This window comes from Panthera leo, chromosome A1, assembly GCF_018350215.1.
Source record: "Panthera leo isolate Ple1 chromosome A1, P.leo_Ple1_pat1.1, whole genome shotgun sequence".
Lineage (NCBI taxonomy): Eukaryota > Metazoa > Chordata > Mammalia > Carnivora > Felidae > Panthera > Panthera leo.
In genome coordinates, this window is record NC_056679.1 from 157,010,279 (window position 1) to 157,025,279 (window position 15,001).

The following is a 15,001-nucleotide window of genomic DNA, read 5'->3' on the forward strand; positions in this document are numbered from 1 at the left end:
TGCTGTGGTCATAGGGAACTGGAAAGGTTTTATGAAGGAAGAAATACTATTGGGCACCAGAGAACTTGGATAATGGAATGAAGAGGTGAGGACATCCCAGGTGGGAGAAACAGTGTGAGTGGAGGTATGGAGAATGGAAAACCTGAACCACATTAGGCCAGGAGTTGTCAGTTTGGGGCGGTATTTCCCAAAGTGTGTTTACAAAGAAGCACTTTGAAGATCAAAGGGAAAATGAATAATAATCAAGGAGACACAGATTTCAAAAAAAATGGGTTATTATCCATATGAAGATAGATGTAGATGCCAAATTCTTAGACTTAGGCAGGCTCATTAATTTAAAATGAGAGTTTTGTTTTTCATTTGGAGCATAAGAACAAATAAGATAAATTTGGGATAATTAAAAACTTGGTTTTTCCAGCTATCATAATATTTTTATATGCTATTAGTATCATTCCATCTGTGAGAAAAGACTAAAAATAAAGACATCCAGCAATTAGTATTATCAAGGCCACATAATTTCTTTCCTTCCACAATCTAGTGCCCTCCCTCCTTAAGTTGGTGATTCTTAGTATCATCAAATGTGCATTTACTTTACCCAGATTAGTACAAAGTTTCAGGCTTTCAGTACAAGTCCTTTCTAATTTAATATCTCTCCAAATCCTTTGAAAGACCTGTGCTGTCATTTTGGTTTCTTTTCTTCTAATTATCCACGAATGCTAGATTTATGTTCCTATTTTTCAACAATCTAGCATAGTCTTATAAAATGTAGCCCAGCATATAGCTCCAGAAATAGACAATGAAGAATTTTCAAACCTAGGGCAGATAAAAACTACAATATTACTCTCCATTCCATGATTTTTTTTTCATCTCTGTTATCATCAATTTAGTCAAGAGTCCTTCAGTATGAATTCTCAACATAGCAGTAAATTTGTTTCTGTTCTTTCTATCCATACTCATGTCTCTGGGGCAAATGTGAAGGCCAACTTTTGCCTTTATTACTTCAAGGGTGGTTCTGCCCTGAATCACCATGTACCACCGTACTTTCATTTTTTTCCCTCAACAAGAGGAAAAAAATCTATAGCCCCACATAGTTACTCGCTGTTTCTAAGGTATCATAACATGTGAGGTCAACTTCTGTTTTTGAAATACTGGAAATTTTGGAAACATTCACAATTATTAAGATGAAAATCAAATGTATGGCTAAATTTTAGAGATTTTTTTTAAAGATATTTAATACTTTTAAAGTTTTGTCAAACATCAAGGTGTATCCAGTCGTTTATTCTTTTAACAAATATTTATTGATTCCTTGAATGTGCCAGTCAATATGGACTAGGAGCTGAGGACACAGCACTGAACCAAATACTAGCACCTGTCCTCATGGAAATTATATTCCAAAGAAGAAGCAGGTAATAAATACAAACAACACATGTCATATTGTAAGAAAAACTGAGTCAAAACGTAGAGAGTGCCTGAGGAGAACACAAGGAAGTTCTCTCTCAGGACATAGCATCTGAGCTGAGACTGGGGGATGAGAAAAAGACATTCATGTTATGGGGTTGGATCAGGACAAACTTCCAGGCAGAGGGAACACAAATGCAAAAGCCTGGAGGCTGGAAAAAGTTCCTCAAAGTCAGGAGTTAGAAAGGAGGCCACTGGGGTTAGATTGCTATTTTCACTCATCTCTATAATCACACATAAGCCCAGTGCAGAGACATTATTTCTTGTTTTCACTTAATGCACCATTTTAGTTTCATGTTAAGTAACTGACTTCTTCACTGTAATTATGACTGTGTTTTTCTTATGCATTTGGGTCTTTGGAATTCTCTGAATGAATCTGTCTTTAACAATAGAGAAGCCTTCTGAGAGCCAATATATTAAAAAGCATCAGCTACCATTCCAGTGGTCAGGAAGAGTTAATAGACCTCCCAAAATGTACAGTTCACTGCCAAGAAATCCTGTATACCCTGAGAGAATCTGGCTGGGTATTTGCAGCCAGCTGGTATTGAAAACTAAAACCCATTGTATAGAACTGGCCAGTATGTTTTAAATATAATACAACTAATCTAGGTTTTAAATGCATACACCCATTGAATTAAACTATGCTAATCTTTGCCTTTGAGTGCCCTGGTTTTAATCACATTTCAAACTAACAAAATGTCATGTAAAAATGGAAGGAGCAGGGTTTGATTGTCCCTTTTGAGCTCAGCAGGATCCTGGTGTCTGCTCCATCTGCTTCCTGTAAGCACTGGGCCAATCAGAAATCAGTCAGTCTGAAGATAACAAAATGCTGACTGCTTCCCCAGCCCTGCTCCAGTTCTCTGGCAAGTGGGAGAAGAGCTTCCTTGGCAAGGAATGGGGTAATCATGGAGAGGAAGGACTTTGATGCCTGGAAGACTTACGTACAAATTCTAGGCTACCATTCACTGGCATTAAGACCTCAGTTCCTAGGTAACTGACCTGACCTCTCCAAGCTTCACTTTTAGTAACTGTAAAAGAAGTATGATAACTATGCACTTGATTCATTGTGAGAATTAAGTATGAGACTGTGCCACACATTCTTATGTGGCATAATAAAGTATATGTAGCACACAAATACTTACGTGGCGTAAGTAAACTATGTGGCACACAGTAGGTGTTCAACAGTAGCAGATATCATCTTTATTAGTCTTAACAATAAATTCCATTCTTCGGGTGAGTAGAGAAACACCTCCTAAACAATTCCCAATCCATGGAGATGCGGCAGGTACTGAAGGCATATAAGATAAGCAACCTACCAAGGCCATCTTGTACCATCAAGATGGTACAAGATCCAATTTATTCCCCTTATCTATGTAGGGACCTCAGGAAGACCATTGACCTAGGGACCCTCATTCTTTTTTTTTTTTTTAATTTTTTTTTAACGTATATTTATTTTTGAGACAGAGAGAGACAGAGCATGAACGGGGGAGGGTCAGAGAGAGGGAGACACAAAATCTGAAACAGGCTCCAGGCTCTGAGCTGTCAGCACAGAGCCTGACACTGGGCTCGAACTCACGGACCGCGAGATCATGACCTGAGCCGAAGTCGGCCACTTAACCGACTGAGCCACCCAGGTGCCCCCTAGGCACCCTCATTCTTAAGGGAGGTGATTCCAACATGATCTATCTACTGTCCTGTGCTTTCTTTCCAAAGGTATTTTGGTCTTTTTTGGATTCCCATGTGGGAAAAAGAGTAACTGGCAGCAACTTCACTTCCCCTACCAGTTCTAAGACAGCTCTGTTAAACCTCTGTCCCCTGGGTACTTGGTGACCTCAAAATTATAGAGAAACAAAAAAAATACCTGCTTCTAATACAATAAAAAAGCCTAGAATGTCCTGCCAAGAAACACTACAAACACTTGAAACTTACAAATGATTTCAGGTACTCATCACCTGATGGTGTTATTTGCTGTTTGTAACTTAGTAACAGTCAGCCAATTTTATAAATGCCTCTTACTCTTCCCATCAAAGTAGATTCTGTTAAAATGCCAGATTTTCTACAACAAAATAATACAGGACTTGAAATATTACCTTAAAGCAAGAACATAGAGAAAAACATTCCCTAGGCATTTTGAACATCCCTCTACTCGATGTACACACCTTCTTGAAGCCTTGATGATAGGCTTCTGAAGGCTAGATCTCAGCAGTGGCAACAGTGGGCTCTACCTCTGGATCCAGCTGCCTTAGGCCTGGACATGAGAACAGCAACGGGAAGCCTGGAATAGTTGGCTGTATTCCAACACCTTGTAACCCCTTGTTGGCCTCTGTCCCAAGGCTTTAGCCCCAGTTTGGTGATGGGTTATTTGAAAGTCACCCTCCAGGATAACTTCTCAAAAGAGTGGTCCCTGGGCCAGTGGAAACACTTGAGTTTATGGCAGTGGTGGAGTCACTGCCAGAGATTCTGCCTCTCCCTGACCTCACTTCCGGCCATTCAGCTCCTTACTCCTTCTTGGCTTTCTTTCAGTTCTTCTCATACAACTTGCTCTTCCCTGACTTAATTCTTAGCACATGCAGTCTTTTCTAATTTGAATGCTTTTCCCCAGATCAACTACATTCTTTGCAGGGCCCACAGCTAAGTTAAAAAAAACAGGCATTCTTATTCAAATTTCATTAAGAATTTCAAGATGGTGACAGCAGAGCTTTACATTAAGTATGGACCCTTCTAAGCATGGGGACCTAAGCAAATGCATAGGACTTACGCTCACAAAAACTGGTCCCGTGTTTCTTCTGCTCTTTACATAGTTGGCTCATCATCACTGATGTCATTATCTCTAGTTATTCTTTCTCAGTTTTTTTTTTTCTTTAGAGCACTTATCACAATTTTAGAAGTTAAATAATTAGCTTACTTTTTTTGGGTTTAGCTCCTGCCCACCCAACCCATTTTAGGCTGTAAGCTGCATAAGGGCAGAGGTGCTATTCAGTCTTAGTCACATGGATCTCCAGTGCCTGGAATATGTCTGGTATAGTAGACACTTAATGAATATATGCTGCATAGATGGATTAATTTATGCGTTGTTGGGTTTTTGTTGTTGTTGTTTTGCTTTCAGCTTCAAATTCTTTTAATAATTGAAATCTTCAGTGCATGAAATAGCTTTAGACTTGTCAGAGAGAAAGCAAGAACCTGTAAAAGTAATCGTGCCTGAGTTGAGTTAGTGTCATAGAGTTCTCTTCTCATCTGAGATATGGTCTCTTATTTCCCCAGAGATAGCTTGCTTTCTAGAATGACATCATAGCTTTTATGATTTCTGATTTCCCCAAATTTCCATATTTTTCTTGTATAAAGAAAACATCCCATTCTATGAGGTATATTTAGAAAAGTAAGAGATGGATATTATGATGTCTCTGTGGGAGAAGTGAATGAGGAATTATTCTGACACCAACTGGTGTGCTGTGGACTGGGGTACAATTCTGACACTAACCACCCAGAATTAGCACAGATCCCACAGATTAAAGAGCCCAGTACCCAAAAAGACACTTCAAATACCAGCTGTAAGTGGAGTCCCCAGGCCACCCACACTTTTGACCAAGTGAGATGGTCGTGAGTTCTCTGTGGGAGAGAAGGACAGGCCTCTCAAGCAGTGGCTTGAGAGAGCAAAGAAAGAAAATTGGCATGGGTTTTTATTGCAGTTAGGGGATTGAATCTCCTGCAAGTGTCAAAGGAGGAAACACAGGACTTTCTTCTCAACTAGTGCAGATGTGGGGCACAATGGGAAGGGGGAAGGTGACACTTAAAAGTGGTTGGCAGTCAAACATCAAAATATGGAGTCAGATTTGTCATTACACACACTAAAGTAGACAGAATGTTCTCTGCGTCCCCATTGACACATCACATAGTTTCAAAATTTGTCATGCAATTTTTTGTTTCTTCTAAACTTCTTCCCACTTCCCCACCCCCATCAGATTATTTTGAGGTAAATCCTGAGCATCAGACCATTTTATTTATAAATATTTCACCATGAAGTAAAAAATACAGACTTTCCTTTAAAATTATACCTAGAATTCAATCATTAAGCCCAAACAAATTGACAATAATTCCTTAACATTATCAAATATTCATTCTGTGTTCATATTTCTACAACTAGCCTATATTTTTTTTAAGTTTCTTTTATCAGAATTTGAATCCAAAGAACATAATTACATTTAGTTAATATGACTCTTAAGTCTTTAATTTAGGTTCCTACTATATCTAATTATTTTTTTCCTTGCAATTTTGTTGCTAAAGAAACTAGGTTGTCTTATGGTCTTCTGTCTCTTTTAAACTGATAGTAATGTCTAGAAGCTTGATCACATTCAAGTTTAATTTTTTTTTTCCTTTTTCGCAAGCCACTTTTCTGAGGTTGCTATAAACTTCTATAAGGAAGTACATGATATCCAAATGCCTTTTTTAAGTGATGCTAAGAACCACTGATGGTTGGTTCACAGATCCATTAATTCATTAAGGGCTGTAAAATGATGAATTCTTAACTCTATCATTTATTTTGCTTACTTAAAATACTTATGTAAGAAGGAACTTCTCTTTGCCAACCACTTGGTTACTTGTGGTATGGTTCTATAGGAAAATTAGAAGAACTTCTTGAGTCTTTCCCTATATTTGTCATTATTTATAATGAGTTGGTGACCTGTGTCCTCAAAAGGCAATCTCTGAGTCTGTTGGAAGATTTATTAATTAATGGTTTTGAATACATGGGTTTAAATATGTTTGCTTTTATTATTCTCATTATCAAATTTTACAACCTTAAACTAGTGAGAATCAGTTCAAGTTGGTTTTTGAGTTCATTTGACATGATCCCAGTGGTCTTTGATAACTCTCTTATTTGTTGTGACAAAGCAAATCTTCAATGTTTCCTTGGACTGGGCATTTCTCTAAGACATTCTTGTGCCTTTAGTTGGAAATGGTACTTAGAGATCAGTATCTGAAAGCTAAAATTACTTGTAGCTATTGGGTTGATATTATAGAATTGTTTACGTTTCTATTTTTGTATTTCCATTCTTATTTCAGATTGATTTTTTAAATTCTGCTCCCACTCACTAATTTGGTAGTTTTACAGTATTTTAATGCTCTTAAAGTGGTTATACCAGAGGTTGCAACAATCATCTTTAACTTACATAAGTTTAACTTAAAAGAATATTTTATCTCCTTTCAGATAATGAAAGGTTTTGATCCCATTCACTTCTTCTGTAAAAATATATACTATTGTTGTCTTATATAACTTTAAAGTATATGTATTTTGATTATATGTTTATATAGTATTATTGTTTCATACTATCAATACTCATTTAGATTTACCTTTTTCAGTGCTTGTCATTTCTGCCTGCATCTTTAAGCTTTCATCTGGGATGTTTTTCTACCTGAAAACCTAGTATTTCCTTTAGTGCAGATCTGGTTATGAATTCTGCCAGTTTTTATTTGTCTGAAAAAGCATTTATTTTATCTTCATTTTCTTTAGGCTGGAAATTATTTTATTTCAGTAATTTGGAAAATACTGCCCAACTGTGTTCTAGAGTCAATTGTTTTTCTAAACTTTGTCTTTTTACTCTGCTTACTTTATTTTGTTTTGTTTGCAGTTTCAAGTTTTTATTTAAATTCCAATTACTTAATATATAGTATAATATTAATTTCAGGAGTAGAATTTAGTGATTCATCACTTACATATAACACCCAGTGCTCATCACAACAAGTGCCCTCCTTAATCCCCGTCACCTATTTAACCCATCGCCCCAAGAACCACCACCCCCTTAGCAACTCTCAGTTTGTTCTCAGCTAAGGGTCTGTTTTATGGTTTGCCTCTTTTTTCCCCCATGTTCATCTGTTTTGTTTCTTAAATTCCAAATATGGATGAATATGCCATCATCTGTTGTTTCCTGTATTGTTAATTTTAACTATTCTGACAGATGTGAGGTGATATCTTACTGTAGTTTTGATTTGTATTTCCCTCCTGATGAGTGATGTTAAGCATATTCTCATATACCTGTTAGCCATCTGTATGTCTTCTTTGAAAAAATGTCTATTCATGTCTTCTGCCATTTCTTGACTGGATTATTTGTTTTTTGGGTGTTGAGTTTGGCAAGATCTTTATAGATTTTGGATACTAACCCTTTCTCTGATATGTCATTTGCAAGTATCTTCTCCCATTCCATAAGTTGCCATTAGTTTTGCTGATTGTTTCCTTTGCTGTGCAGGAGGTTTTTATCTTGATGAGGTCACAGTAGTTCATTTTTGCTTTTGTTTCCCTTGCCTCTAGAGAGGTGTCTAGTAAGAAGTTGCTACAGCCAAAGTCAAAGAGGTTGCTGCCTGTGATCTCCTACAGAATTTTGATGGTTTCCTGTCTCACAGTTAGGTCTTTCATCCATTTTGAGTTTATTTTTGTGTATGGTGTAGGAAAGTGATCCAGTTTCATTCTTCTGCATGTCACCATCCAGTTTTCCCAATACCATTTGTTGAAAAGACCATCTTTTTTCAATTGGATTTTCTATACTGCTTTGTAAAACATTAGTTAGCCATATACTTGTGGGTCCATTTCTGGGTTTTGCATTCTGTTACATTGATCTATGTGTCTATTTTTGTGCTAGTACCATACTGTCTTGACGGCTACAGCTTTGCAACATAGATTGAAGTTTGAAGTCTGGAATTGTAATGCCTTCAGCCTTGCTTTTCTTTTGCAAGATTGCTTTGGCTATTCAGGGACTTTTGTGGAACCATGGAAATTTTAGGATTTTTTTGTTCTAGTTCTGTGAAAACTGCTGATGGTATTTTGATAGGGATTGTATTAAATCTGCAGATTGCTTTGGGTAGCACAAACATTTTAACAATATTTGTTCTTCCAATCCATGAGCATGGAAGATTTTTCCATTTCTTAGCATCATCTTCAATTTCTTCCATAAGTGTTCTATAGTTTTTCAGAGTACAGATTTTTACCTCTTTGGTTAGGTTTATTCCTACCTTTGTTATGGATTTTGATGCAATTGTAAATGGGATCGATTCCCTGATTTCTCTTTCTGCTGCTTCATTATTAATGTATAGAAATGCAACAGACTTCTGCATGTTGATTTTTTATCCTGTGATTTTACTGAATTCACGTATCAGTTCCAGCAATTTTTTGGTGGAATCGTTCTGATTCTCTAGAGTGTCGTGTCCTCTGTGAATAGTGAAAGTGACTTCTTTCTTGCCAATTTGGATGCCTTTTATTTCATTTTGTTATCCAATTACTGAGGCTAGGACTTCCAGTACTATGTTAAATAACAATGGTGTAATTGGACACCCCTTTCTTGTTCCTGACTGTAGAGGAAAATCTCTCAGTTTTTCCCCATTAAGAATATTAGCTATGGGTCTTTCATATATGGCCTTTATGTAGTTGAGGTATGTTCCTTCTATCCCTACTTTGTTGAGAGTTTTTATCAAGAATAGGTGCTGTGCTTTGTCAAATGCTTTTTGTGCATCTATTGCAAGGATCATACAGTTCTAATCCTTTCTTTTTATTAATGTGGTGTATCATGTTGATTTGTAAATATTTAACCCCCCATGCAGCCCAAAAATAAATCCCACTTAATGGTGGCGAATGACTCTTTTAATGGACTGTTGGATTCAATTGGCTAGTATTTTGTTGAGAATTTTTGCATCCATGTTCATCAGGGATATTAGTCCCTGGGATATATTCTCTTTTTTAGTCAGGTCTTTGTCTGGTTTTGGAATCAAGGTAATGCTGGTCTTGTAGAATGAGTTTGGAAGTTTTCCTTTCATTTCTGTTTTCTGGAACAGTTTGAGAATAGGTATCAATTCTTTAAATGGCTGGTAGAATTCCTTTGGGAAGCCATCTGTTCCTGGAATTTTGTTTGTTGGAATATTTTTGATTAATGATTCAATTTCTTTGCTGGTTAAGGGTCTGTTCAAATTTTTGATTTCTTCCGATTTCCATTTTGGTAGTTTATGTTTCTAGAAATTAATCAATTTCTTCCATATACATGGAGGTTAAAGAATATCCTACTAAAGAATGAATGGTCAACTAACCATGAAATTAAAGAAGAAATTTTAAAAATACATAGAAACAAATGAAAATGAAAACATGATGGTCCAAAAACCTTTGGAATGCAGCAAAAGTGACCATAAGAGGGAAGTATATAGTAATACAGGTCTACCTCAAGAAGAAAGACAAATTTAAAAAACACAACCTAACCTTACACTGAAAGGAGCTAGAAAAGGAACCACAAATGAAACCTAAATGCGCGGCAGAAGAAGGGAAATAAAAAGGATTAGAGCAGAAATAAATGATACAGAAACAAACAAAAACAGTAGAACATAGCAATAAAACCAGGAGCTGGTTTAATAAAATTTATAAACCCCGAGCCAGACCTATCAAAAAGAAAGAGAGAGAGAGAGAGAGAACCCAAATAAATAAAATCATGAATGAGAGAGATTACAACCAACATATGAGGAATACAAAAAATTATAAGAGAATATTATGAAAAATTATATGCCAACAAATTAGGCAATACTCTGCTTTGTAAGAGATTTTTATCTTTGACATTTCTTTTCAGCAGTTTTAGTATCATGTGTCTAGCTGTGATTTTCTTTGAATTTACCTTGCCTGAGGCTTGTATTGCTTGTCAAATCTATGGCTTGATGTCTTTCATCAGTTTGGGAAATTTTTTCAGCCATTATCTCTTCAAATATTTCTTCTGCCCCTTTCAATTTTTCTCCTTCTTCTGAGATTTCAATGAAACATATGTGACTTTTTTCTATATCTTTTTTTACATCTTTCTCTTGTTTTAGAATTCCCAACCTCTTGTCCCTTCATTCTAGATGTTTTCTCTTACCTGCTGCTCTGTTTATTAATTCTCTCCTGGGTAGCACATGATCTTCTAAGTCAAACCCTTGTGTCATTAATTTTAGATACTATATTTCTCATTTCTTTTCATTGAACTTCCCATTCTTTGCAAAAGTTATTGATCTTGTCTTTTATCTCTTTAATCAAATTATACACATAGTTTTGAATTCTATTATCTAGATTCTCTGTGAATCTGTTTCTGTTTGTAGTTTTTAATTATACTGTCTAGTTTCCTGATACACCTTTTATTTTTTATTGAGTGCCAGATATTGCACATTAAAAATAATAGATGCAACTTGAGCCCTGTAAGAATACAATCTTTTTCCCCAAGAGAATTCACTTTTACTTCTGGTAGGGACCATGAAAACTGCAATTTTGGATTTGCTTAACACACAAAGGGATTAAAATTATTTGAATCACCTGGGCTTTAGTACCTGAGAACATTGGTCTAACTTCTATACACTCTTACTTGGGTAATGGATGCATCTACGGGGTGCCAACCCAGTGCCTAGGAGTTTGTCAGGGACCTTGTTTTCATTCTCCCCGCCACCCAGTCACATGATTTTGTTAAAATATTGCTCAGCTTTTCAGGTCCTCAACCCATGTTTCTGAACATGGCAGGCAAAGCTGTGGCAAAAACAGCTCAAAAATTCTGAGCTCATCCCTCTGGATTTACTATCCTGGATCTTAGTCCCATAATTCTTTGCAGGCTTGGTGGTTCTCTGATACTTTCAAAAAGGTTATTTTCATATTTTCGCACCCATTTTAGTTGTTCTTAATGGCAATATTAGTCCAAATTATCCTTTCGGTCTCTATTGGAAGCCAAGGCTGATGTCTATGCTTTTAGATTGCTAGTACAGCTATGGTAAAAGATAATTAAAGCTGTTCTGTAAACTAAAAGAGTACTCAAAAATCTTAAATCTGAAAAACTGATGGTACATTAAATGATTTGAGATGATGGACTTTTGTATTTTCACAGTTATATATTAAGCGCTAAAAATTTCTTTGTGGTAAGTTAAAAAATGAGTTGATTTGAAGAAAAACATTAATGAGAGAGAAGTCGGTGCCTTAATGTGGCAAAAATCATTGACATCTTTCACATATAACTGCAGTTTGACAGCCTGAATTTTAAAAATTGATCACTGGCAAATAAAGAAATGGGAGAGAGACTCCTTTCCTGGCTTTATTCAAAATATAAATTAATTATTCATTTTAGTTCCTAGCTTCAAGCCAGCTACATTTTCAAACTACCTTAAATAAACGTTCCAAGACATACAGACAGCAAAAACTTTGCATAGGAAATGAATACTTTAGGAATAGCTAAATCTATAAGTTTATAGAGATTTGCCTTAGAAGTATAGTATAACTGATACTTTCTTGCAAGGGTATGTATTACTGATTCCTCCAAGAAGTCCACTAAAATAATGCAAACCATTCCAGAAGATCCTCCCTCCCAGAGGAAGACAGGAGAAAAATATGGACAAAGACTAGACAGAACAAGCTCTGCAGGAGCTTTAGAAATGCTTTCTATTAATTTTATTTGAAAAGGTCCCAGTTCCTTTTTCTTCTACCAACTATACTTCTGGAATTCTTTCTCCAACTTCCAGATTGCTCAGCATCAAATTTTGCTTGATTAATGTGATATACATGTTGTTTTTGCCCTCCAGTATCCCTCTGGAAAAGTCACCTCTCCCCCACCCTTCATGTGCTCCTATTTGGGCTATCAATCATTGTGTTCCTGTAACCCTAGTGGGTTGGGCACACACTTGGTATATTAGTTTCCTATTGCTGCTATAACAAATGATTACAAATTTACTGGCTCAAACAATACACATTTATTCTCTTACAGTTCTAGAGAGCAGAAGTTCTAAAGTCAAGGTGTCACCAGGCTGCATTCCTTCCAGAGGCTTCGGGGGAAAAATCCATTTCCCTGCTTTTTCTAACTTCTAGAGGCAGCCTGAACTCGTTGCCCCATGGCCACATCCTCCACCTTCAAAGCCAGAAGCATAGCCTCTTCCAATCAGGCTCTCTCTGACCTTGGATTCCACTCTGCCATTTCCTTCTCTATGATTCTGCCCCTCTTACCTCCCCTTTATAAGGAACCCTGTGACTACACTGAGCCTATCAAAATAACACAGGGTAGTTTCCCCAGCTCAAAATCCTTAATCACATCTGCAAAGTCCCTTTTGCTTAATATGGTAACACATTCATAAATTCCAGGAATTCAGCCTGCCACATTGGGTCAGTTTGGGTCAGTTTGAATACCAATAGCTCAGGCCACAGAGATTTTTGAAGAATGAGCTCACAGCCCAATCAGAGACAATGAGAGAATTTTCAAAGGTTGATATGTGGATGTTGAGAAATTCATCTCTTCCTACCACTGTTGTTTATCAAAACTGCTGTGAATGTCCATCTTGTCTGACACACGGAAAGAGATTAAAGCAGACTCCAGTCAGTCTGGAACAATCAGAAGCAAGGAATGGACAGGTGCAGGGGAGAGATTGGGGAAGGCCACACCCCTAGAAATGTCCTTAAACTTCCCTTACCAAGTAGGTTCTGAAATAGTGTCTCCACCCACAAACATCTCAGTACCATGGTTCAATTCATTCTCTTATTGGTTAAGCAAGTTTGAATGTTTTTTTTTCCCTTACTCACTTAATTGCTTATCTATAAACTGATCTCTAAATTCTAGGTCAAAAACCCCTGGTCAGTATGTTACTCTGGCTTAAAAGATCAAACTAATCATGGGGAAGACCTTATTTTGTACTCAAGCTTTTTGTGGTTAGAATTTCTGCTGCTTTTCTCCACATGAGAAAGAAAGGAAGAGAAAAGGATACATGCAGCATCTTTCCAATGGAAATATAACAGCAACTCTCCTCCTATGCTAAAGTTCTCCTCAGTAGCAGACTTCTTTACCAATTACCTTTGTTTTTTTAGCCTTAATTTTCTTTGCAGAAGGACTCATTTGTTTAATTACCCACTAACACTCATTTCTGCATGAGTGGAGATACTGGCTATAAGGAGCCCTAAGTCATTTCCTAAAAGAGATGTATTCTTTGTAGAAAACAGAATTCTAAACAACATTTAAGTATGGTATTTGGTGTTTTTTTTTTTTGTAGAAACATTAAAATTGCTTTCATCATAAGATGCAATACTGTTTTTCACCATGTAGGGATCTTCTTCATAGAGTAGCTTACTCCATGGAGAAATAAGTATTAAGTTTGGATCAATTATCAGCTACACAGATCTATGCGCCTCTCCCCACTCCAACACACACACACACACACACACACACACACACACACACACACGACTGTAAATTTTCAGCATTCCATATTCTTAGTAACATTTCTAAGTCAAGATTACTTTCCACTTGTGATTTATAAGGTTTATTACATAACCAGCTTCATATATCTACTTCAAAATTTAAACAGCCTGGGACTGCCAAGAGGTCTAGTCTGCTTTCCATGGTGACCCTGGAAACCACTCAGACCAGACAACCAGTCACTGCCACCAATGAATCTGGCTCCATTGCCAGCATGTTTGCTGTTAGTTGACAACATTTTTATCTGACTTCTGCTAAAATTAACCTCACTTGGAATACAGTCTTTCTGTTTCATCAGTATAATTACTGGCCCTCGAGTGCCTTCCCAAAGCTGTTGTTTATAATGAATCATGTAGCAGAAAATATACAACTTTGTTCTTGAGAGCCAAGCAATGACAATTCAATCCTATGGCAGAGAAAATGCAAAAGCAATCAGTATAAAAACCCAATGGTAAAGGCAATTTCTTCCTCTTTAAGTGAATCATTTTTTGGTGAAGGAAACACACGCACAACACACACACACGAGCCAGCACTTTAAAACATCTCTCATTCTAAAAATCAGTGACCAACATCTATTTGGTAGCTCATCTCATCCAGGTTAATTATAAACTGGGTGTATGTCATGGCACCATGACCATGACCATGAAACCATCTGTCAGGGCAAAATGAGGAACTAGAGCTAATACTGTATCAGGAGTCATGAGAAGGGCTGATGCTTCTCCAAATGCTTTCTTTGTACTGGTAAATGACTGACATGTCACCATTAGTGCTTCATTCTTTCAATATAACAGCTGGATGTGGTTAAAGTGCAACACCCTTGGGGCAGGTTAGCATTCAAACTTCTTCTTCTGTGTGGAGGATGGACAGGTTCTTCCCAGCATCAAGTTTAGTTTGGAGCAGTAGCCTTCAACCCTGCCTGCACATTAAAATCACCTAGGAAGCTTTTACAAAACATGATTGAAAGGGTTCTACTTTAGACAAAGTGGATCAAAATCTCTGGTGGTGGGGCTTGGGCACCAGTACTTTTTAAAGTTAAAGTGCTCCATGTAACTTCCAATGTGGGGCTACGATTGTGAAGCTAGAGGGTTTTGATGAGAAAGGAATGGAGAAGATAGGGGCTAAGCATACAGTGTGAAGGCACAATGTGTGCACACTGACAAACCTCACCCAGGAAGAAAGGAATAAAAGAGGGAAAGACCTGAGAAGGCTGTCCACATGTGAAGGAGGGCTTGTCTGTACTCCAAACATGCCTCCACCCCCAAATCTGCCCATTTGCACTTTAGGTCTATCTGTTGGTGGGGAAGGGAGATGTGACTTAGGCCTTACCAGCTGTAGCC